A 22,629-nucleotide genomic window follows, 5' to 3' on the forward strand; every position below is an offset into this window, starting at 1 on the left:
TTGACCTTGTGGTGAAAAGTGGGTAAGAAATCTAAAGAACAACAAACAAACAAGTCCAGTTTATTAGGCAATCACATACAGGTTATAAGTCAAAGAAAGAAGAAATTGAGGAACAACCAAGGAATACAAGGGCTATTTAACATAATCATAACCAACCACTACCAACTGGAGAAAAGGAACTCTGTTCTGCTGAGCTATCTGGGGAAAGTCCATATCTATTATCATCACATTTCATTTTATTTATACAAAATGTTTATACACCACCAACTCATATAAAATACCAAAGTTTAAACAGCTGCATAGTCCTGATGGCATAAAAAGAGGAACCTGAAGGTCAGGAGTGAGGATGCTTTCCAAATCTCTGCTGAAAGATCAGTCCGCAGCATGAAACTAGTGATACTAAATGCCCAACTTCTCATTGAAGCCAGTCAAACATCTGTAACATGGGTGAGAGGGCAAGTATATGTAATAACCACTTACCTGTGGTGAAGGCCACCAGCAGCGCTTTTTTTCTTTAAAAAATGTTTAGGGGTACTCTCATTTCCCTACTTATATTGAAATACTGCCCCTTAATGGGGCCAAACTTAGATTCATAAAATGTTTAGGGGTATGCGTCCCCCCAGAAAAAAGCACTGGCCACCAGTATTTGGCTGGTAAGGCTGGGTAAGACTTGTGAGTCAGATTAAGTTCTCAGTGGCGACTGTGTTCTGTACTCATAGCCAGACCTGAGATCCCATCAATCAAGGAGCAATACTTCTTAAGTCCACCCTCTCACCATTTTATGGACTAAGCATGTCTCTTTAAAAAGTAAGAAAGTTGAGATTCTTAGGATGTTGAATTGCATGCCAGATACCATATTATCTGCTGGACTCACAAAATAATACACTTCACCACACTGACTTGACTATAATGCTTACCATTGATACCCTTTGCTCTGAAACATCAGGCCTGAAGCTATTTTTCATGTACAGACAAACTAATAGCTAGGAAATGGCATCAAAATCCCCTTTTAATTTCCTCTTTCTCTAAAAGGCCAAGTCCCTATCTTTATGGACAGCTTTTGTCACTTGAGGAACCAGCCTATATCAGGCACTGTATTTAAGAAAACCATTTAACAGGAAAGCACTTCTGCTAACTGCAATAATAAAATAATGGGCTGTGAATGTATTATTTTAATATTCTGCTATGACCTTACTTTATTCTTGGTGATTCCCCCCCCCCCCCATAACCACTTAGAAAGTTGAGACCACATCCCCTACACATACATTTAACAAAAAGAGAGAGTAGAAAACTGTTTCATTTTTGACCAGTTGGCAAACGTTATATGGCCAAGAGTCTTAGAAACATTTAGGAGAAATGCTGATTGATGCAAAACTTTGAGAATAAAATTTTATAGACTGTTGTTCCTTTTTATTGCTGCAGCTTTTTGTGTCTTTTTTTTTTTTTGGTCCTGTTATCACTTTCTTTATAGGAGGATAACAATGTTTTTAACCCATTTTGCCAATGATTCCACAAACTGCAACAGACTTCCTTTATCAGTGTGCTGCCAGAATCCAGAATTAACTGAATCTGGACCCACAGTCCAGTACAACTTTGTATGGAATGCTCCCCTCATCTCTCTACCCAAGACTTTACCAGGCTTAACATGGCTCAGTTTGTTGTTGTTGCTGCTGCTGCTGCTACTCTCAGATATTAGGGGGTAGGTCCCTTGTTTTTGGTAGAGTGACATTTTGGTTGGGCCTCAACTCTTTTCTCATACATAGGTAAAGGTAAATGACCTTGGACAGTTAAGTCCAGTCAAAAGCGACTATGGGGTACTGCACTCATCTTGCTTCAGGCCAAAGGAGCCGGCATTTGTCCACAGACAGCTCTTCAGGTCACGTGGCCAGCATGACTAAGCCGCTTCTGGCGCAACAGAACACCATGACAGAAACCAGAATGTACGGAAACACCACTTACCTTCCTGCTGCAGCGGTACCTATTTATCTACTTGCACTGGCATGCTTTCAAACTGTTAGGGTGGCAGGAGCTGAGAAAGAGCAACTCTGTTGCAGAGATTTGAACCATTGACCTTCCAATCGGCAAGCCCAGGAGGGTCAGTGGTTAGGCCACAGCGCCACCCATGTCCCTCATACATACACATTTCATTTCATTTCCTACCACTCCCTTCACTTTTTCTGCAATGTCCTTTTCTTTTTCTGTATCTTTCTGATACCTCCTTCTTGCTCTTCCTCACCCTCCCTCTTGTTCCCCACTCTGCAGACTGTGGGTTGAGAGAGAGATCACTCCTGCCAGAACTCTGGACTGATTGCCTGCATAGAGTTTTAAAAATTAGGCTGAGGACTGCACAGATTGCGGGGAAGATTTGGGCCTCCAGGTGTTGCAGAACTGCAGCTCCTATCATCCCTGGCTATTGGCCATGCTTGCCAGGGCTAATGAGATCTGCAATTCAGCAGCATCTGGAGAGCCCAAGGTTCCTCACACCTGCCTTAGATATTTGTGCTCTGATCTACACACCTTTGATAAGAACCCCCAAAACATTAGATATAAGGGTTTTGCCTTCCTAAAAGAAAGCAAAGCTTTTCAGCTTTGACTTCTCTTATGCGCAACAACCTTCGCTGCAAATGCTAATTCTAAAAGCACCTGTCATGCATGCAAACATTGATTTGAATGGGAATGTGAGAACTTCAATTGCAAAACAAATGCTACAGTAAAAGATTTATGAACACAAGAGAATTTAGGAGGCTCTTGAAGCTCAAAGCAACTTCTTCCAAACTTCCTGTTACCAACTAACCGGCAAACCAGAAAACTCAATAGTTGCCTGTGGCTTGGAGATTGAAACAAAAGAATTCATTAAGTGAAACCCATTCAGAAATTCAGTTTCATCTGCAAAGATGAAAAAAGGAGCAATTTTGAATAAATAATCAAAAGGGAGTGGTGCTGGTTAGAGGGAAAGGACAAAAATGTTTTCCTCTTATTACAGTGCATGCCAAACATTCAGGTGTGCCTGCTGACAATTAGAGAAGGATGTTGTGAATAATGCTATATGTGGACTGGGCAACCATGGAGAATAGTGAAAATGGGGCAGGGCTTCTTGACTGATCAGTGAGAGGGGATGATGCATAATGGTCAGAGAATGTACAACGTGTGGTGGAATCCAGCATATTGCTGAGGTGAACATTCAGTCAGTGCAGGGATTTCTCATTGTGCAATGGAATGTTCTCCCATTGCACGTCCATTAAATCTGTCCTTGGGTACCCTAGAACAGATTATTGAAAGACAAGGGTCTGCGTAGGAGGAGAAGTTTCATTGCACAAGTGGAAATCCTTGCACTGATGGAACTCATTAGCCCATGGTAAGTAATGTATGACTTCAACTCCCATCAGCCTCTGTTAGGACACCCAATGGTCAGGGAAGATGGGGAATACAAGCCAACACCTCATGACTCTCCCTTCTCTACATGCAGTGGAGAGTGGCATGTAAGTCTGACACACATTCTTATACTATTTGGTTTGTAATACCTATATACTGGTGAAATATATGGAATAAATTATGAATGGATGATTTTTCTCCATCATTCTTCTATGACAAAATTTCCTTGTGAATGTGCCATTCTCATATCAAGTGACAGCCTGAACAATGATAGAAAACTATTTCTTTCTTGGATATATTTAAATAGACTGCAGTCAATTCTACCCACCCCGTCCCCATGTTAGGATTCAATGACTTGGTGTGTTAGTGTTCTCTAAAAGAGAAAAGGGATCCTCCATTTAGAAGAGATGCTGAAATCCTGGAGCCCAATTGTGCCATCATTTAAAAATAATATTCCATTGTGAGGCAATTTCCATGCCTACAAAGGGTCTTGACCCTAATGTAGAAATAAAGCAGGACCTGAGTTATTTATAAATCAGCAGATACATCTGTTCCCCATCTAAGAAGTTGCTTGACTTAATTCAAGCATCCACTCAGGTAGTTTAGCAGGGTAATCCTTAAATTACATTATTGTGCTTGGTGATCCTATCAGTCTTACTGAAGAGCATAAATTGGCATTTTTTAGGATTCATCTGCTGAACGTGCATGCATGCACACACACAGAGAGAATCTTTTGTACCTGTGGAAGCTCCTCACTCAATTTAGAACTACAGTTACACAGGATTCTAACATGTTAGGGTTCTAACATGTGGGGATCCTCCATGGATACAAACTTCTCCCCACTTCAACCTGCCACCTTCCATGAGTTCAAACAACCTTCTCATCACAAGGAGAAGATATTCAAAAGAGGTAGCCTCTGTCTCCTGCATAAGCTACAGACAAAAACTGTAAAAGTACCTCACTACTGCTTCAGCTCAGGTATATTCCACTGGGAACTTCAACATACAAACAATATATATTTGATAACTCAGACACCTAGTACTTAAAATAATCTCTCTCTCTCTCTTATTTTAAGTAGTATGTGTCTGAGTTATTAAATAAATAAGAAAACAGTAATGGGGTATGTGGAGTTCGTGAGCTTGCCCTCATTGTCCCCTCACTTGATCACAGTCCTGAAGAAGACTTGGGTGTCTAAAAAATTAGACAAATTCAAATATCTTCCATCTGGGCCAGAGGAATGCCTTTAAACTCCAACCTTCAAACATCAATTACTATTTTTTAAACTCTAAACTCCATGTAAAGTTTATAGTCCAACAGACAAGGGTGAAACAAGGAGCCAGTCATGCTGGATAGCCAACTTAGGTGATGACAGAGAATAGCTTTGGCAGATTGGCTCCTAGATGTTATCCTTTCTTGAGTGTCCTACAAAGGACATCAGCTAAGCGAGCTTTCGCTGAGCCTTGGATCAGACCCCATATACTTGCTGTAAAGAACAGCCATGTCAGTTGGCACATTTCCAAGGAGATTAGCATTCCATGCCCAAAAAAGGTCCAGGAGGACTGAAATAACAAAGAGTGTCATGGGTCAGGAATGAAGTACGCTGGCAGACATCGCATAGGCTCATCAAGCCATGTAATTTGGCAGGTATCCTGAAAAGCAAATTTGATCGGCTCCTACACAATGCACCAAGTCTGCAGCACAGAAATCACTCGAGCCTTGTAATTGTGTCTTTTACGCCAGCATTATCCTGTGGTTTTCTTCCGTTTAAGCTTTTTTCTTGGAAAAAGAAAACACACACGAAAATAAAAGCACCTCTTTTCAAAATGACCAACATCACCTGACTACTAATTCACAGTTTTGATTTAGCAGCAGCAACTGTAACAACAGCAGCAACACCTGCACTTAGCAGAGAGCTGCAAGGTTGGCACCAGAGGCCAGCATCACTGGACACTTTCCAAGACCCACACTCCAGTAGTCCTCCCCCCCACACACACACACTGCTGATCCCTGGGGCCCCCTGGCTCTGCTGCTTCTGCTCCCTGTTGCTTCTTTGTCACATGTTCTCTCTGTGTAAGCAAGCAGTGAGAAGAAGGAGAAGAAACATCAACCTCCATATAGCTTGCACTCTGTCTCTCTTAGAGAGATGATACTAAACGGACCCAGAGGAAGAGACAAGCAAAGAGAGGGAAGAGGGAGAGGACTATTTCAGGGAGAGGGTGCCATTGAAACTTTGAGTTACCTAAGGAAGTGTGAAATGGGTGTCCCCTTCCCTCCACCTCAGCAACAATACTAAAGCTCACCTTCCTTAATGTTCCACAGCCCTGAATCTTGTTGAGCCTCAATAGTGATCTTTTCACCTTATTCCTATAGCTGTGCTATGCTTCCCTTGCACCCTGGGCTTGATATCTTCTTCCTATGCTTCTCAAGAGAGAAAAAATACAGTGGTACCTCGGGTTAAGTACTTAATTTGTTCCGGAGGTCCGTTCTTAACCTGAAACTGTTCTTAACCTGAAGTTCTTAACCGCCGCCGCATGATTTCTGTTCTCATCCTGAAGCAAAGTTCTTAACCCGAGATAATATTTCTGGGTTAGCCGAGTCTGTAACCTGAAGCGTATGTAACCTGAAACGTATGTAACCTGAGATACCACTGTAAAGGCTACAATACAAGAGGATTAGGTTAGTAGGCATTTATAAAGTTGATTAGCCTCTTAGTAGCTTAACATGGTAGGATGGTTACATAGAGATAGAGTGTGGGGTCTCCTGCAGCCAAATTATATTGAAGAACACACACCTTCCAATGTGTGGAGGATTTAAAGGACACACAACCTCTGTGACAAGTGCTGCTGGGTTAAAGAAGTGAACTGAAAATCTGAATATATGATGAATTGCTTTGTTCGTGTGTGTGTTAGACTTCAGGCACATTCAAGTAAGGGGGAAATTAATCAACGGAGAGCAACTAGTTATATGGGGCAGACCCCACATCGGAACTCCATGTGCTGATCAGCTGTGCATGCACATAACCTATCCATGCACGTTATATTCATGTAAGGCACTCTGCAGGGTCCCAGATGATGCAGTTTGTGCATATGTGGCATGTACACGCATAAACTCTGTACATGCTGAGCAAATCAGCATGATCAACGTGTAGAGATTGCAGGTAGAGCCCCTGAGTCAGTCCCCATCCATGCTCCTGATGTTGAGAATATTCATATGTAGAAAGTCTGTATAGGACTATGGGCAAATATATATAGAAAAATAAAATAAAATAAATAAGAATAAAATAATAGGGCAAGCTTTCTGTGGAGAGTCTCAAACATAGTTTCCAAGATTTATCTTTCAATAATGAAAAATCTCTGCATAGTTGGCAGCAGGTATTGCTTAAGCCTTTTTTCCCTTCCAGTGTGAGATCATGCTAAAAGTCCCCAACAGGACGGCTGCTGATATCTATTAACAAAGATTAAAAGCCAAGTTTGCACATCAGTGAAAGTCTTCTAAGCACATTAAAGTCAGAATAATGCCCCTGAGAAAGCCATTTCAGAATTTTCTATTAGACTTGGGACTCTGTCGTTTGTAAATAATGCTACAATTATGGTTTAAATGTGGGGAAAAAACTTAATACAGTAGGACAATATGCTTTGATATCTTTCCTTGTCTTTCTAAGATGTTTATGCTTTTATTTTCGCCCACTCTGCAGAGGAGGGAGCAGAAGCTGTTTCGATGGTGGGGAGGGGAGGGGAGGTTGAGGACTCTCAGAACTTTGAAAAGAGAAAGTTTTAGCCTCCAAGCGAATCCTGATGAATGATTCAAATAAAGTGCCGATTTGATACCTGAATTTGAATTGCTAATAATAGTGAAGATGCTTCCCATGCTGCTTCAGCTACTGTTCATTCCTGCTAAGCCAGATGTCTATTATTCATCCTTCTGCACACAAATTAAATTGCTATCTTCCAGAGAGTCTTTTTCCTGTTGTACTACATTGATTTCTAACACGAATGGGCCAAATTTATGCCGGACTTAAGTTCCAGAGCATCCCTGGGATTTGGGCTAGGGATGGATTGACTTGAAATGTTCAAGAAGATCTTATCAGGAAGTGCTTAGGTGTAATCAGCAAAATGTGTCTGTGCATATGCCGGATCTACTCACACTTGGGTATTTAAACCTAATCTCCCAATGACTTCAGGCTTCAGTTGATTTCACTTTCCAGTTGTGAGCTCCGCAATGAACTTACTCTCAGTTTGACAGATGTAGTCTGGCTGCACAGAAAAACTGCACCTCAGATCTGGTATTATAATGCCCTGTCTGCCCATTTACATTACATGCACTATATCTATCTTTCTGTGTGCATTTCTCCATCGCTCCTGCCTAGATCATTTTAACAGAAGTACAAGCACATACTATATAAATTAATTTTATTTACTGGATTTACCACATTCATATCCCACCGTTTCCCATTATGGACTTCAGGATGGCATACAAGGAGTTTGGATTTGATATCCCGCTTTATCACTACCCGAAGGAGTCTCAAAGCGGCTAACATTCTCCTTTCCCTTCCTCCCCCACAACAAACACTCTGTGAGTGAGTGGGGCTGAGAGACTTCAAAGAAGTGTGACTGGCCCAAGGTCACCCAGCAGCTGCATGTGGAAGAGCGGGGACACAAACCCGGTTCCCTAGATTACGAGTCCACCACTCTTAACCACTACACCACACAAGGGATTTCCATGTTACCATCCATTCAAGCATTTACCAGGCCCAGGCCTGTTTAGCTACAGCACAGTCACTTCCATCACTGGGCTCTCTTGAAAATGGAAGTGACCTTTCCAAACAATGGAACAGCTCTTCTTTTCTTATCTCTGTGGCTGCAGTCTCTTGGGTGGTGCAGATGCCATTAGGCAGTTGAATGTGCATGTGCATTCCATCCATGTCCCTCCCTCCCCCCCTTCTGCGCAGCCCCAAGCACTGGCAACCCACCCTATACCACCAGGGGGGGAGACATATTTTAGCCCAAGGGCCACATTCCCTTCAAGGCAACCTTCTGGGGGCCACAGGACAGTGGCAGAGCAAATTCAGAGGCAAAAGTGCCAGGAGCAATGAATGTAAATTTTAGCTCTGTACAGTAGGCTAATTTCTATACACTTTCACACACTCCTCTCTGGCCTCCACCCAGGCAAGCAAAAGGCATTAGGAGAGTTCAAGGGCACATTCCAGCCAGGTAAAACATTTGAGAAGGGTGCAAAGCAGAGCCAGCATGGGTGTGTGGCCTGAGGAGAGCCCAGAGGGTCAGATGGAGTGGCATGGAGGGCAGTATCCAGCTCACAGGTTTCTCCATCTCTGCTGTAGTCATGCCCAAGGAGATCTTGAAGCTTCTAAGGCATATTAGGCACACTAATTAGGCCTTAGAAACCTGGAACTTAGTAGAGCACACTAAGGATTGCTTGCAAAGATACTTTCCCCACTCTTCAGTGTCCCTATTGGGGAGCAGTGAACAGAATTGCACTAAAGGTTTGCTTAACAGAATTATGATATTGACAGTTTTATTTTCATTCATTTTCTAATGATCCACAATGTGGAACTTGCTTAATAAACAACAACAACAATATCCCTCCCATCTGGCTGGGTTTCCCCAACCACTCTGGGAGGGTCACAACATATATTAAAACATCAAACATTAAAAACTTCACTGCCTTCAGATTTCTTCTAAAAGTTGTGTAGTTATTTATCTCCTTGACATCCGAAGGGAGGGCATTCCACAGGGAGGGTGCCACTACTGAGAAGGCCCTCTGCCTGGTGCCCTGTAACTTCGCTTCTCACAAGTGAGAGAACCAGCAGAAGACCCTCGGAAGAGGACCTCAGTACCTGGGCTGAACGATGAAGATGCAGCTGCTGCTCACTGGGTATAAGTGTTCATTAGGGTGTTCACCATAACCCCAAAATTCATTTTCTGGTCAGTCACGGCCACTTCAGACCCTGCTAGTTCAAATGCAAAGTAAGAGATCTTTTTATCTCAAAGTGCATCACTTTACAATGGCTTATTCCTGATATCAGAGCATTTGGGGGGCAACTTTCGGGTTTGTCTAAAAAACAACTCTTGGCGTGTCCTGGTTTTTTACTTTTTGAAATATGGCAACCCTAGATTAGAGGACTGGGTGAACATAGGGGATGAAGAAGCTATATAGGATATTTCTATATTCACTGTAGAATACAAAGAGAGTTCAATATTTGGAACACTTGTACAGGTTTGGAGCCTTAGCTTTTTCTACCACAAACCCAAGGATGTCAATATGTCTTTTATAGTGTAATGGCTCTTTGACTACATCAACCATAACAGAACAAGCCACTGAAAGTTCCATTTTCAAATTGCAGCAAAAAAACTATTTCCTGAAGTCTGTAGATCCAGCTAGGCTGGAAGTGCCGAAGGGGTCCCAAAAGTTATATATATATATATATTTGCTTTCGTAGATTTTCACGGGTACAGGAATGCAGGTTTTGGTGTCCTCGGGTGTCTTCCCGTGTAAAAGTTGGGGTGTCTAGGCGACGTTTCGACGAGGTCTCACTCGTCATCTTCAGGCTGGTGCTTTCGGCTTCTTGTTACTGGAACAGAGCGGGATCTCAATGTTTGAGTTCCTATAAATACTGTAGAGGGGGTGTGGTGTCTAGCCTCCAATGTTCTGGGCAGAGAGGAAGTTCCCAGGCTAGTGTGCCTTTTCTTCTTTTGTTCCTTAATTACTTGAGAGATACCTTGAGTGATTTCTTGAGTGATATCCTGAGTACCACTTAGGTGGGTCATTAGGTGTGGATTAGTTGCTAAAGTCTTTGTGTCTTGACCTCTTGAACTTTGTGAAGAGTTTTCCTGAGAAGATGGCTGTATTGCACTTAGTTGTGCTTTGGCTTGGCTTCGTGTATAGGGGCGAGCTGTGGTTTTGTGGCTTGTGTCAGCCAGATCTGTGTAGGGATTGCAGGGGGGTGCAGCATCCGGAGGTGCCACCATGGATTGGCTACTGGATGGTGTCAGTAATTCATCTGTGGAGAGGGTCTGGGTTTGGGTCTGGTGTGGTTGATTGGTGTTGGCGTTCTGTGTGCCTCTGGATCTGGTGTCAGTTTTTGTGGGGAGGGCTAATTTCCAGATGTCTGGCAAGCGGGATGTGTCGTCACGCTTGTTCATGTTGTGAGGGTGTTTCTCTATCTCGATGGCTTCCATGATTATTCTCTTGTGGTGATGTTCCGTGTTAAAGAGCAATTTGGAATCTGCAAAATTAATTTCGTGTCCTGTTTCTTTCATGTGTTGGAAAAGAGAGGAAGTTTTTTCTTCTTTTTTGACGGCATTCTTGTGTTCTGCGATACGTGCATTTATTCGTCTGTTTGTTTGTCCAATGTACGTTTGTCCAATGTACGTTTGTTTGTCCAATGTACGTTTGTCCAATGTACAGAAGAAAACAATGGCATGGCCCTCCTTCCTTATATCAAGGGCACTACAGATAAAATTAGCAAAATCCTCCATAAACACAATATCAAAACAGCCTTTTGCACCAACCAAAAAATAGCCAATATCCTCAGAAACCCCAAGGACAAAATCCAGTTGGAAAACCAAGGGATCTATGAAATACCCTGCAAAGTCTGCCCAGCCACGTACATTGGACAAACAAACAGACGAATAAATGCACGTATCGCAGAACACAAGAATGCCGTCAAAAAAGAAGAAAAAACTTCCTCTCTTTTCCAACACATGAAAGAAACAGGACACGAAATTAATTTTGCAGATTCCAAATTGCTCTTTAACACGGAACATCACCACAAGAGAATAATCATGGAAGCCATCGAGATAGAGAAACACCCTCACAACATGAACAAGCGTGACGACACATCCCGCTTGCCAGACATCTGGAAATTAGCCCTCCCCACAAAAACTGACACCAGATCCAGAGGCACACAGAACGCCAACACCAATCAACCACACCAGACCCAAACCCAGACCCTCTCCACAGATGAATTACTGACACCATCCAGTAGCCAATCCATGGTGGCACCTCCGGATGCTGCACCCCCCTGCAATCCCTACACAGATCTGGCTGACACAAGCCACAAAACCACAGCTCGCCCCTATACACGAAGCCAAGCCAAAGCACAACTAAGTGCAATACAGCCATCTTCTCAGGAAAACTCTTCACAAAGTTCAAGAGGTCAAGACACAAAGACTTTAGCAACTAATCCACACCTAATGACCCACCTAAGTGGTACTCAGGATATCACTCAAGAAATCACTCAAGGTATCTCTCAAGTAATTAAGGAACAAAAGAAGAAAAGGCACACTAGCCTGGGAACTTCCTCTCTGCCCAGAACATTGGAGGCTAGACACCACACCCCCTCTACAGTATTTATAGGAACTCAAACATTGAGATCCCGCTCTGTTCCAGTAACAAGAAGCCGAAAGCACCAGCCTGAAGATGACGAGTGAGACCTCGTCGAAACGTCGCCTAGACACCCCAACTTTTACACGGGAAGACACCCGAGGACACCAAAACCTGCATATATATATATATATATATATATATATCGAATTAAAGTAAGTTAAAGGTTAATGCTACACACATACCTCTGCCATTATAAATAGATTTGGATGGGGCAGGGGTTATGGTTTGGTTATTTTCCCGTCTGTGCCGGTTGACACTTGGCATCAAAGTTGACAGCCCAGATGTGATTTTCTTCTTTTTTTCAGCAACTGACTTACAGTTATTATTAATTTTTTTTTGCTTCAGCTTTTTTACTCACAAAAGTGATCCTTCCACACAACATCTGGCTTGCAGTGAGGACTTGCTGTCCCTTTAAACCAATTTCCTAGCTTAGCTGATTGAGAGACAGAAAGGTCAAGTGTATTGCCCAAGGTTTTCTGGAAGGCTATCCTCACATGTTTCCTTCCTTCTTTCTTTTTTTCACAACGAATCCTTTTGCCTCCAGTTTACACAGTTTCACTTTGCCCCATATGTTTACAAGTATTACATGTTATGACCATGGCTGTACATAATTGGCTGCATGCACATGTAACATTAAATTGTGGTTTAGCTCTATGTGGATGTACTTCCACAAACCCAGGCACCTCCTCCCCTTCTCCCACATGGTCAAGAGAGGATGACTTCTCTGAAGATCAGTTTAGATTTCAACAAATGCCAGTTTGTCACGTACTATGATCCAGGAATCCTTCTTTGTAACAGACTTTGTTATGTTTCAAAAGAAGCTAACTTCAAACCACAGGCTGCGAATGTGCCTTGCTTAATGAACTGTTTTCTTTTAAGCTGGGGTCCTGTTTCATAAGAGACAGCAAGCTGACATTTGCTGAGAGTAAAACTAGCCTTTGCAGAACTCCCCTTCCCATCAGTAATAAAGGTGGCAAGGAGTAGAATAAGCCAGTATTTTACTCAGGCTTACTAAGGTGAAGGTAAAGGCTTACTGCAACCTATCCACCCAATACTAAACCATAGTTTACACAGGGGAAGAGAATCTCTGGTGTGGGGAAAATATGCATTCCTCCAGGCTCCTTTGTCTGGCCCTCTTCCACGCCACCTCTCCAGGCTGACTTTTCACCCTCCTTGGGTGTTTTTGCCTGGCTTGAAAGTGTCCTTGAACTGTTATAATGTGATTTACTTGCTTGGAAGGAGGCTAGGAAGTGATGCGTTTATGTAAAGCTCGTCAGCCATAAAAAGGTGAAATGTATATTTGTTAGCACCAAGGCTGCAGGTTCGATCCCCGTATGGGACAGCCACATATTCTTGCAGTGCAGGGGGTTGGACTAGATGATCTTCAGAGTCCCTTCCATTTCTATAATTCAATGATTCAATGCTGCTCTTTATTGCCTGTGGCTCCACTCACTAGTGGAATGTGGCACCTGGGATGTTACCCCAAAGGCAATATAGTCCTCAGTATGATGAAGGTTCTCTGCCATCACTAGGTTATCATTATGTGTGAACCTACCCATTCTTTCACCAGATCAAACAAACAACCTTTAAAACCCCCAGACAGCTAGATTCCCATGAACTAGAATCGGAAGAGGAAAACTGCATGTCTATCCTTATTATCACGTTGCAGCTATTGATGTTGCTATTTTTATCATTATTGCTTTCCACTTTTTAAGCAGAAAGGCCTGAAGACGAATTAGCAATGAAACGGGAGGGGGATGAGTTGTGTATACAATTAAGCATTCAGATGGCTGAACCACAGTAATTAGCTGAAGTTTGAGTGAGGGGAACCAACTTCAAATGTGAATGTCTTGATCAAGGCTGTTCTCAGTTCTAGCTTTGCATCCATTTCACGTTATTAAATGCAGTGGTGATTGGATGAGGAATCCAGTAACTTGCATGTGACCCCCTCTGACCCAAGTTACTTTAATTATGACATAATTTAATTACCTTATATATGGAGCATGCTAAGCTGCATTTAAGTACCAACAGAAGGATAATACAATAGACCCTAGTTTTTCAAAGGTGCTGCCAACGGCAATCCTTTTTAGATATTTTGATATCATTGCGGCTTTCAATTTTTCTTGGGTGGGGGTCAGCTTTAATCTCTTTTCCTTTATTCTTTGTTTTCACTGAGGGTCAAATTTATGTTCTGCCAAAGGAGGAATCCTATGTGCCTTTCAGAGGGCATATGTTGCAATAAAATTAATGGAAGCCTGGGTAGACTTAACTGCCTGTAGAAATGGCAGTAATTTGATTTTGTTGTGTATCTGCTCTTACTTGCTTTTGTGTTTTGAGATACAATGGTTATTATTAGTTAAGGAAGAACCCACTTCAGCTGTGCACACACAGGGTGGGTTTCATTCAGATTTATTTATCATGGACAACTGCAAAGGTTCATAGGGACGACCTACGGTCCTCATCTCATTTGGTTTGGATACCTTCTTTTAAAGCTTAACATTATTCCAGCAGCATGGGAGGTGCTTCTGAGTTGATTCTTCATCTGGTCTCATAGGTAATGTGAAAAGCTTGGCCCAGGTGCTCATCCCCATACCAGAATTCGACCAGGTTATAAAACAGAGTTGGGGAACTTGTAGTCCTTGAGATGTTGTTGAACCAGCATGGCTAAAGATCAGGGGTGACCATAAGTAGTAGTGGTGACCATTTTGGATGGCTTTAAAGGGGGATAAGTCCAATTCATGTAGGATAAGGCAATCAATGGCAACTACCCACACTGGCTATGTTCTAGGTTCTACCACCACTGATGAAGGCAGTATGCCTCTGAATATCAGTTTCTGGGAGACACAAATGGAGGGAGGGCTCTTGTACTCATGTCTTGCTAGATGGGACATCATGTGGAGGGTCACACCAGTTCCCATACCTGTTCTGAAAGATTAGCAAGGGCTATAATAGGCAAATCCCATGTTGCTGGGATGGCAAAAGAGTGGTACAGTGAAAGTGAGCTAGAAAGATATTTTGAACACCTGCCTAAATACTAAGTAAATCAACACTGCACAGACAGCCATCTTAAAATCATCTTGAGAACTGCTTTTCTGGATCAAAAATCTATTATGCTATTCTGCCTCCAGCTAGTATCAGCATATCAATGCTTCTAATAAACTTATGGGTAAGACATGGAATCACAGAATCATAGATTTTAGAGTTGGAAGGGACCTTGAGGGTCATCTAGCCCAACCTTCTGTAACAACAACAACAAATCTATATGCCACCTCACCACTCACGGGGAAACTGATATTGTAACAAAGCCTGTCTATTTCCTGCTACTCATGGAAACAAGGAACTGAAACAATAATATTATAGAACTAGGATAGTATAGAGTTTTCCAGAACCTATTGCATATTCAGCTCTGTAGCTGAGTTCTGTGCAATACAATATTACTAAGTTTTGCCTAACCACAGAATATTTGTATCCCTTAATGCAATGTTTGAACAAGCACTACATTAAATGCGGAGTTCACCTTTAGTTTCTGTGATCCAAAGCAGCCACATTTAATTTTCTACCCTATCTTGATATTATTTTGTTATTTATTTAACATAAGGTTAAAAACTGCTCATCTTAAAAGTTTTGATTAGGTAATTCCAAGTCAATTATCTCTAATTAGGAGAAATTGCTATTATTCTCTCTCTTAAATTAATGGCTTTCTGTTTCCATTACCACACACTTAAACAAAATTAATTATCAATCTGCGCTTTTACTCTGAAGCAGAGGTCAGGTGCCATCACACACTGTTAATCGGGTTTAGCCTCTCTTTTACATTTTAATTAGTAGCAAGGAAGCTCTAAAAGGTGCAGTCCAAAAGCATGCTTTTTTAAAAAGGGGGAGGGGGTGTTAGAATTTATTCATTTATTTCCATTTTAAAATATCTCTCTCTCTCTCTCTCTCTCTCTCTCTCTCTCTCTCTCTCTCTCTCTTTGCTTAGGCAAAATACAACATGATTAAAATACAACACATAGGGATATAGGAAGCTACCTCAAACTGAGTCAGACGATTGGTCTATCCAGTTCAGTACTGTCTATGCAAACTAACAGTGGTTCTCCAGGATTTCAGACCAGAGTTCTCTCCCATCCCTACCTGGAGATGCTGGAAATTAAACCTGAGACCTTTTGAATACAAAGCAAATGCTTTACTGCTATAAACTGGTTGATAAAATGGTGCCCATTGCAAAAGTTCTAATTCCATACTTTGGTGGGTGGGTGGGGTCAGGTAGTCTTTCTGTGGCATGAGGAAAGACAAGAAACACCAGGATGACAATGGTTGGATGATGACGCAGTGTGGATGCCCACATTTTAAAGTGGGTGAACAAATCATGGCAATCCCACATTTAACTCTTAGCAAGGAAGCACCTCGCTTTTTCAGCCTCACAGACAGTTCCCATATGGAGTCTTTTGGCCCTGTCTGCACTATACATTTAAAGCGGTATTGTACCACTTTGAACAGCCATGCCTCCCCCCCCCAAGAATCCTGGGAACTGTAGTTTTGTTAAGAGTACTGAGTGTTCATACGGGACCCTTATTCCCTCACAGAGCTAAAATTTTCTTCCCAGACAATTCTGCATATGAAAGCTCTGGGAGGGGAATAAGGGTCTCCTAAGAGATCTCAGCACCCTTATAAACTACAGTTCCCAGGACTCTTTGGGGGAAGCCATGGCTGTTTAGCATGGGATAATACTGCTTCAAATATATAATGCAAATGGGGCCTTTTGACATGTGTTCCTCTTTAATTTTGACACACCATAACCTGGTTGATCTGAGCTAATCTATTAGGAATGCAGGGATTTTGGGGATCCTGTGTCAGCACTGAGAACTGGACAAGATCACCTTCACCTCCCTCCCTGCCTCATGCTTGTCTTCCAGCCTCTTTGGCAACAAACCTCAGTTTTGCAATTAATTATCCCTCACATTCTAAGCCCTTAAGGCTCCTTTGGACCAGAGCTTGCCAATTAGAAAGTTGGGCAACATTAATTTTCCAAAGTGGGCCCATCATGAAGATGAAAACATCAAATTTGTTTTCCATTATAATGCAGACAGGCTTTGAACTTCGCTCTTTCAGGATGAAAGGAGCGTTCCACTAAGCCTCTGCTCCACCAACCTCCCTACGGTACTACCTAATACAGCCCTGAACTAAGCCCTTTCTGATAAATGTCAATGCCAGTCAGCTTGGCAGCTGTAGACACAATTTGGGTCACGGTGTTGGAATTTGACTGTGTGTATATATATTCTGTGCCACCTCTGACACCATTATGTCATGTGCCAAGTGCACAAGTGAGTCAATGGTGATCGTGATTTATACTGATAAAAGAAAGAGAATGACCCAAAGGTAATTCTTTGCATACGAAGGACATGGTATATAATCAGGAACATGTATGAGTTTCAGGGTTTTCCTCCATTTCTTTCTGTATTTTCTCAAGCTCATACCCTTGACGACCTCTTCTGTAATTGAAAAAATAGCAAGTCTTTGCTGACGTCCATTCAAGAAAGTGAAACTTTGGGAAAAGTTCAGCATCCAACACAATAAGTAATCATAATACGATTTTTTTGTATTCTACAATTTATTTAAAGACAACGGCCAGTGAGTAAATTTATTAAGTTCTGTTGTTGTTTAGTCGTTTAGTCGTGTCCGACTCTTCATGATCCCAAGGACCAGAGCACGCCAGGCACTTCTGACTTCCACTGCCTCCCACAGTTTGGTCAAACTCATGCTGGTAGCTTCGAGAATACTATCCAACCATCTCGTCCTCTGTCGTCCCCTTCTCCTTGTCCCCTCCATCTTTCCCAACATCAGGGTCTTTTACAGGGAGTCTTCTCTTCTCATCAGGTGCCCAAAGTATTGGAGCCTCAGCTTCACGATATGTCCTTCCAGTGAGCACTCAGGGCTGATTTCCTTAAGAATGGATAGGTTTGTTCTTCTTGCAGTCCATGGGACTCTCAAGAGTCTCCTCCAGCACCATAATTCAAAAGCATCAATTCTTCGGCGATCAGCCTTTTTTATGGTCCAGCTCTCACTTCCATACATCACTACTGGGAAAACCATAGCTTTTACTATATGGACCTTTGTTGGCAAGATGATGTCTCTACTTTTTAAGATGCTGTCTAGGTTTGTCATTGCTTTTCTCCCAAGAAGCAGGCATCTTTTAATTTCGTGGCTGCAACTCATCACACAGTCATTGGTTGACTCTAGATGAGAAGGAGTGTAACTCAGCGTTGACAGAGCGCTTGCTTTGAATGCAGAAAAACCCAGGTTCAATCATTACAATGTTTACTTCCACTGATCAAGTATCAATATATGGAACAATACCTGTCTTGATCCTGGAAAGCCATTGCCTATTAGGGTTAGGGATTGCGTAAAGAATCCAACAAACTTGGATTCCTAAGCAGACTCATCCAATTCAGTCTGAGTGGATCATAACCTGGATCAGACCATCAATAGACTCCAGAATTCACAGTCCAGTAGCTTCCTTTACAAAACAGCTGGAGGGCTGTGTCGTTGTCTCCTTCATTTCTGTAAAATGTGTTTCTATCTTTTTAACTTTTCAAAAAGTGGTAATCCAGCCACACAGAGCCTGGAGCAGGCAACATGTGAGACTTCTTGCCACCACGTGCTTTGAATGCATACAACAAGTCCCTCTGTGAGTGATGGGGTTTGACATTCTGTCACTATCAGGCAGTATTGTATGGACAAAATTTGGCTGCCTGAGTGGCTTTGAACTGCTTAAGAAGAACTTTTTAAAAAGTGTTTTTGTGCCAATTTTTAAGGGTTTTGAATTAAAAAACCACATTGAAATGGGGCAGGATGGACTTAGCCCCATCTCCATGAAGAATGGAATGGACCACCTATATTTGATCAGAAGAGACAGTACTGAGCTAGATAGAGCAGTGGTCTGACTTGGCATAAAGCAGCATCATATCGTGAGGGTTCATTTCACCACTAGGGTTGGACTGAAAAGTTTTGGTAGAATTGCTTAGGTGATGGTGCCCTCAGACACCCACCTTGGCACCCACGGAGGCCCTTGTACCTTCCCATTTTGGCTGTGAGCCCTGGAAGCCCTGCTCCCTGCCTTGGAGGCCATTTTCCACCTGGCCTGACTGACCCCAGCTTTGGGATTTCATATCCCATATCGGAAGTGTTGAATTTTTTTTGTGATTATTTGAGAAAGTAACTATAAAAAAAACCTCCCCCCCCCCCCACCAAAAAAGCTCAACAACTTTTGTGTCTGGATTTTGACTTCTTGAAATATATATTTTGACTTCTTGAAATAGCCCTTGATAGCCATTTTGTGACCAGGCAGGACCCCACCCCACCCAACACACACACACACACATCCTTGACAGCCATATTATAGTGGTGACCAGAATTGTTTCTCATATTCCACATGTGCCTCCCAAGTCCAAAAAGAATGGAAACCATGGGGTAAGACCCTGAAATGAGGGGAACTGTCAGAAGTGGGAGGATACCTAGAAACATTTCTGGAGATGCTTACCTTTGCCCTGTGGCCCTTCTAAAACAAATTGTTATATATTCCCCTTCTTGGAGAGACAGAGAGAGAGAGGGAGAGGGAGAGAGATCTGCTAACTTATAGACACCATTATTTGTCTCCCAGAAGGTGACAGTGTTGGTGCCACATCTTGATTCAAGGCTTGGTGCTAGGGTTACCAATGGTACCGGCCTTCTGGAAGAATAATGGTGGCTGGAATGCAGCAGCTGGAAGCAAGACAGAGAAAGGATAAACTTGACTTCTAAAATTTGGGTTGACTTTTTCAAAGGATATGAGACAAAAAATATTAATCCATTCCTATGTCCCTAAATGACATGTAATTTCACATTTACAGAAAGTAGAGTTTCAGCCTAACAAGCAGTTACCACAGAAGTGGGTCTGTTTTCAGACTAGCCACCTTAAAAATGGCACCATTAGTTTGATGGATATACATATGTGTCCATTTTGACAAGTATATGCAGTTGGAAACAACAATTGCATTTAAATATAGAAAAACTGAGAGTTTTGGGGCGTTTTACCAATAGTCTTAAATAGCTATTATTATTATTATTATTATTATTATTATTATTATTATTATTAGATTTACTGTATTTTTTATCTGCACCGGGTAGTTTGCCTGGTAAAGCAATGTATTAATTAATTACACAAAGGGCAATAGCTGCAAAGAAGGCAGAATTTCACGTTGAACAGCTTTCCCATCAGAGTACTACATATAAGTCAAGAATGAAATATCGTTGGTCCCATCTCCCCAGTTATGATTTCAAGATAAACAGTCTGTCTATAGCAGCTGGCTCTCCTTTTGTTCCAGGAGGTCTGTATTTAGCCCATGTAAAATGAATTTCGTTTGTCTGAGATCAAACTGGCTGCATTGTCAAAACAATGGCTCGGGCTGGCGACCCCCTTCGACAGGAAACTTGTGCGCACATTCTCTCTCAAACACATACTATTTTGACGTCTGCCACACCACTTGTGGTTGTCCTTCAGCGCGCCGGACAATTAGATTTAAAGGTGGTTGAAAAGCCACTGTGGAAAAAAAAATATAAGGGAAAAAAGGAACCCAAAGTGTAAATCACTCTGGGCAATGTAACCTCTGAAAGGAAGGTTTTGAATTCTCTGAAGGGAAGCACATTCCTTTCCCTTTTCACACAAACATTTGCATGCAGTCATGAGCAGGATATTGTCAATAATGCCGGATTAAAGGTGATTGGGGCCACAGTTGAGATCACTTGAGATTTCAAAGGAAGTTTAATGCTATGAATCTTATTTCTGGCCTGGGTACATTTTGGCCTGCTTCAGGCTTCTTGTGTGAAACACACATAAGTTGTCTCTTGCTATTTCACAGGCAAATTACTGATCTTCTCAGGCTGGTTGGGTTTCTTTGCAAGCTCAATTTCTTAACGCTGTGCTGCGTTCTAGAACTCCATAGTCTCTCCTTTTTCTTCAAAGTAAGAGCCAGGACATAGGATCACTTGCTTAACAAATTAAAATTGGAACTGTATCTGAGGATAGAAACAGATGATGGTGTAAAATTGAATCCAAATGAGGGGTTCTTATTTCGTTCGTTATTTCATTTCGTTTTTCCTTTAAGCACAGAGCTCATGTGCTGGTTTTAATCTAGGAGGCTGGATGCCAGTTTGGAACAGCCAGCAAAGCAGATACAATGCAGGCTTCGCTATCTTGCCCTATTACAACTTATCCCTGAACTTGGGTGACCTGCTTTGGGGCAAAAGGACAAATCGAGCCAGGGCCTCATATGATGAAAGGCAGAAGATTGTGATCAAGTACATGTGGGATCAGGGGTAGGGGAGAGGTTGATGTTTTTATGGAATAATGATGATTAGTAAAAGCAGACCTTTTTTTGGGGGGGGGGGGAGTGGAATCTGTGAACAGCCGTTCAGCTAAGTCTTGGTGGTATCCGCAGATTTATCATCTATGGACAGATATACAGCAGAGGCTTTCAGCACAAAAATATCTCATTTTGGCAAAGTACTGTCAAAGACCTGAAAAGCACCAATGCATCAGCAAAAGGTAAAGGAAGAATAGGTTGCTCAGTATGTTTTTCTCCTCATTCATATGTCCCATTTGTGAATAATATCAAGCACAAACTATTGTAAATATAACTCTAATGTCATCCAAGGAGGAAGAATGTAGATGCTTTCTCTTTTTACAAAGCACAAATGAAAAGCCTAACTATTGATCACATAAAGAACTGAGCATTTGGAGAGAGAGAAATCTCCTCTTGGGCTGCTGTATAGAAGCAGCAGGTGCCTTGAGAACCAAGACCAATGAGATACATCACAACCCCAATGCAAATGCATCTCCACAAGACATGCAGGGTATGTGAGGGATAACCAGCCTCATAGAACCAACATGCTTAAGTCCAATAAACACATGAGAGGGATAATACCATAGACTAAGCTGTCCTTCCAGGCTTAGCTATGTCACTTCCCCTTACCTTCAGGGGAAATAGTTAAGCAAGCTTATTGTTTTCCCCAGTCTACCTGACGAGCTCAGCCGCATGGCTCTCTTCAATCATTATTGAGTTCTTATACCAATAATCTAGGAAATTTTACTGCTTTGTAACTAAGCTAAGTTCTACTGCCTGTACAACTTCTCTGACTGATGTATGGAAAAGCACATGAACCTGACCTTTGGAGAATTTGTAAGTATATCATTTTTAACTAACCAATCTTGTGGGGTTTTTTTCTATGCTGGGGGAAGAGGGAAATTTGGAAGGAATTTGGAAGGGCATATTTTAAAGGTTTAAGCCTATATTTCCACATTTTACTTTTCTACATCTTTCTGACTTTAAATCTCTGCTATGGTTCTCTCATCAAAGAGTACGTGTCCTAAACTTGAATCTCGGCATCCAGAAATTATTTCTATATTTTTGGCACCAGCACACACAGTAATTTACATGTATTGCATGGAATGGAAACCTATGGCCCTCCAGATGTTGTCAGAGTACAGCTCTCATCATCCCTGACCATTAGCTATACTGGCTGGGGCTCATAGAAATTGGAGTTCAACAATCACTTTAAAATCAATTGAGTAAAACAATGAAATTTTTTTATAGCTCTCGAGCTCCAATTCTACATTCACTTACCAGGGAACAAAGACCCATTGAAATCAATGGGGATTACTTCTGATGTTTGAGTAGAGTTGGGAGCAATGTTCAATTTTGTGTGGATTTTACTGAGAAACTGCCTAATTCACACTTCTCAGAGCAATACTTGAAGTGAAACACAGCTGTGCTCTAAAATATGCACTTTTCATATTTGGATTCAGTTCTCCACCCA

Source organism: Podarcis gaigeae (assembly GCF_964106915.1).
Source record: "Podarcis gaigeae genome assembly, chromosome: 1".
Classification (NCBI taxonomy): Eukaryota; Metazoa; Chordata; class Lepidosauria; order Squamata; family Lacertidae; genus Podarcis; species Podarcis gaigeae.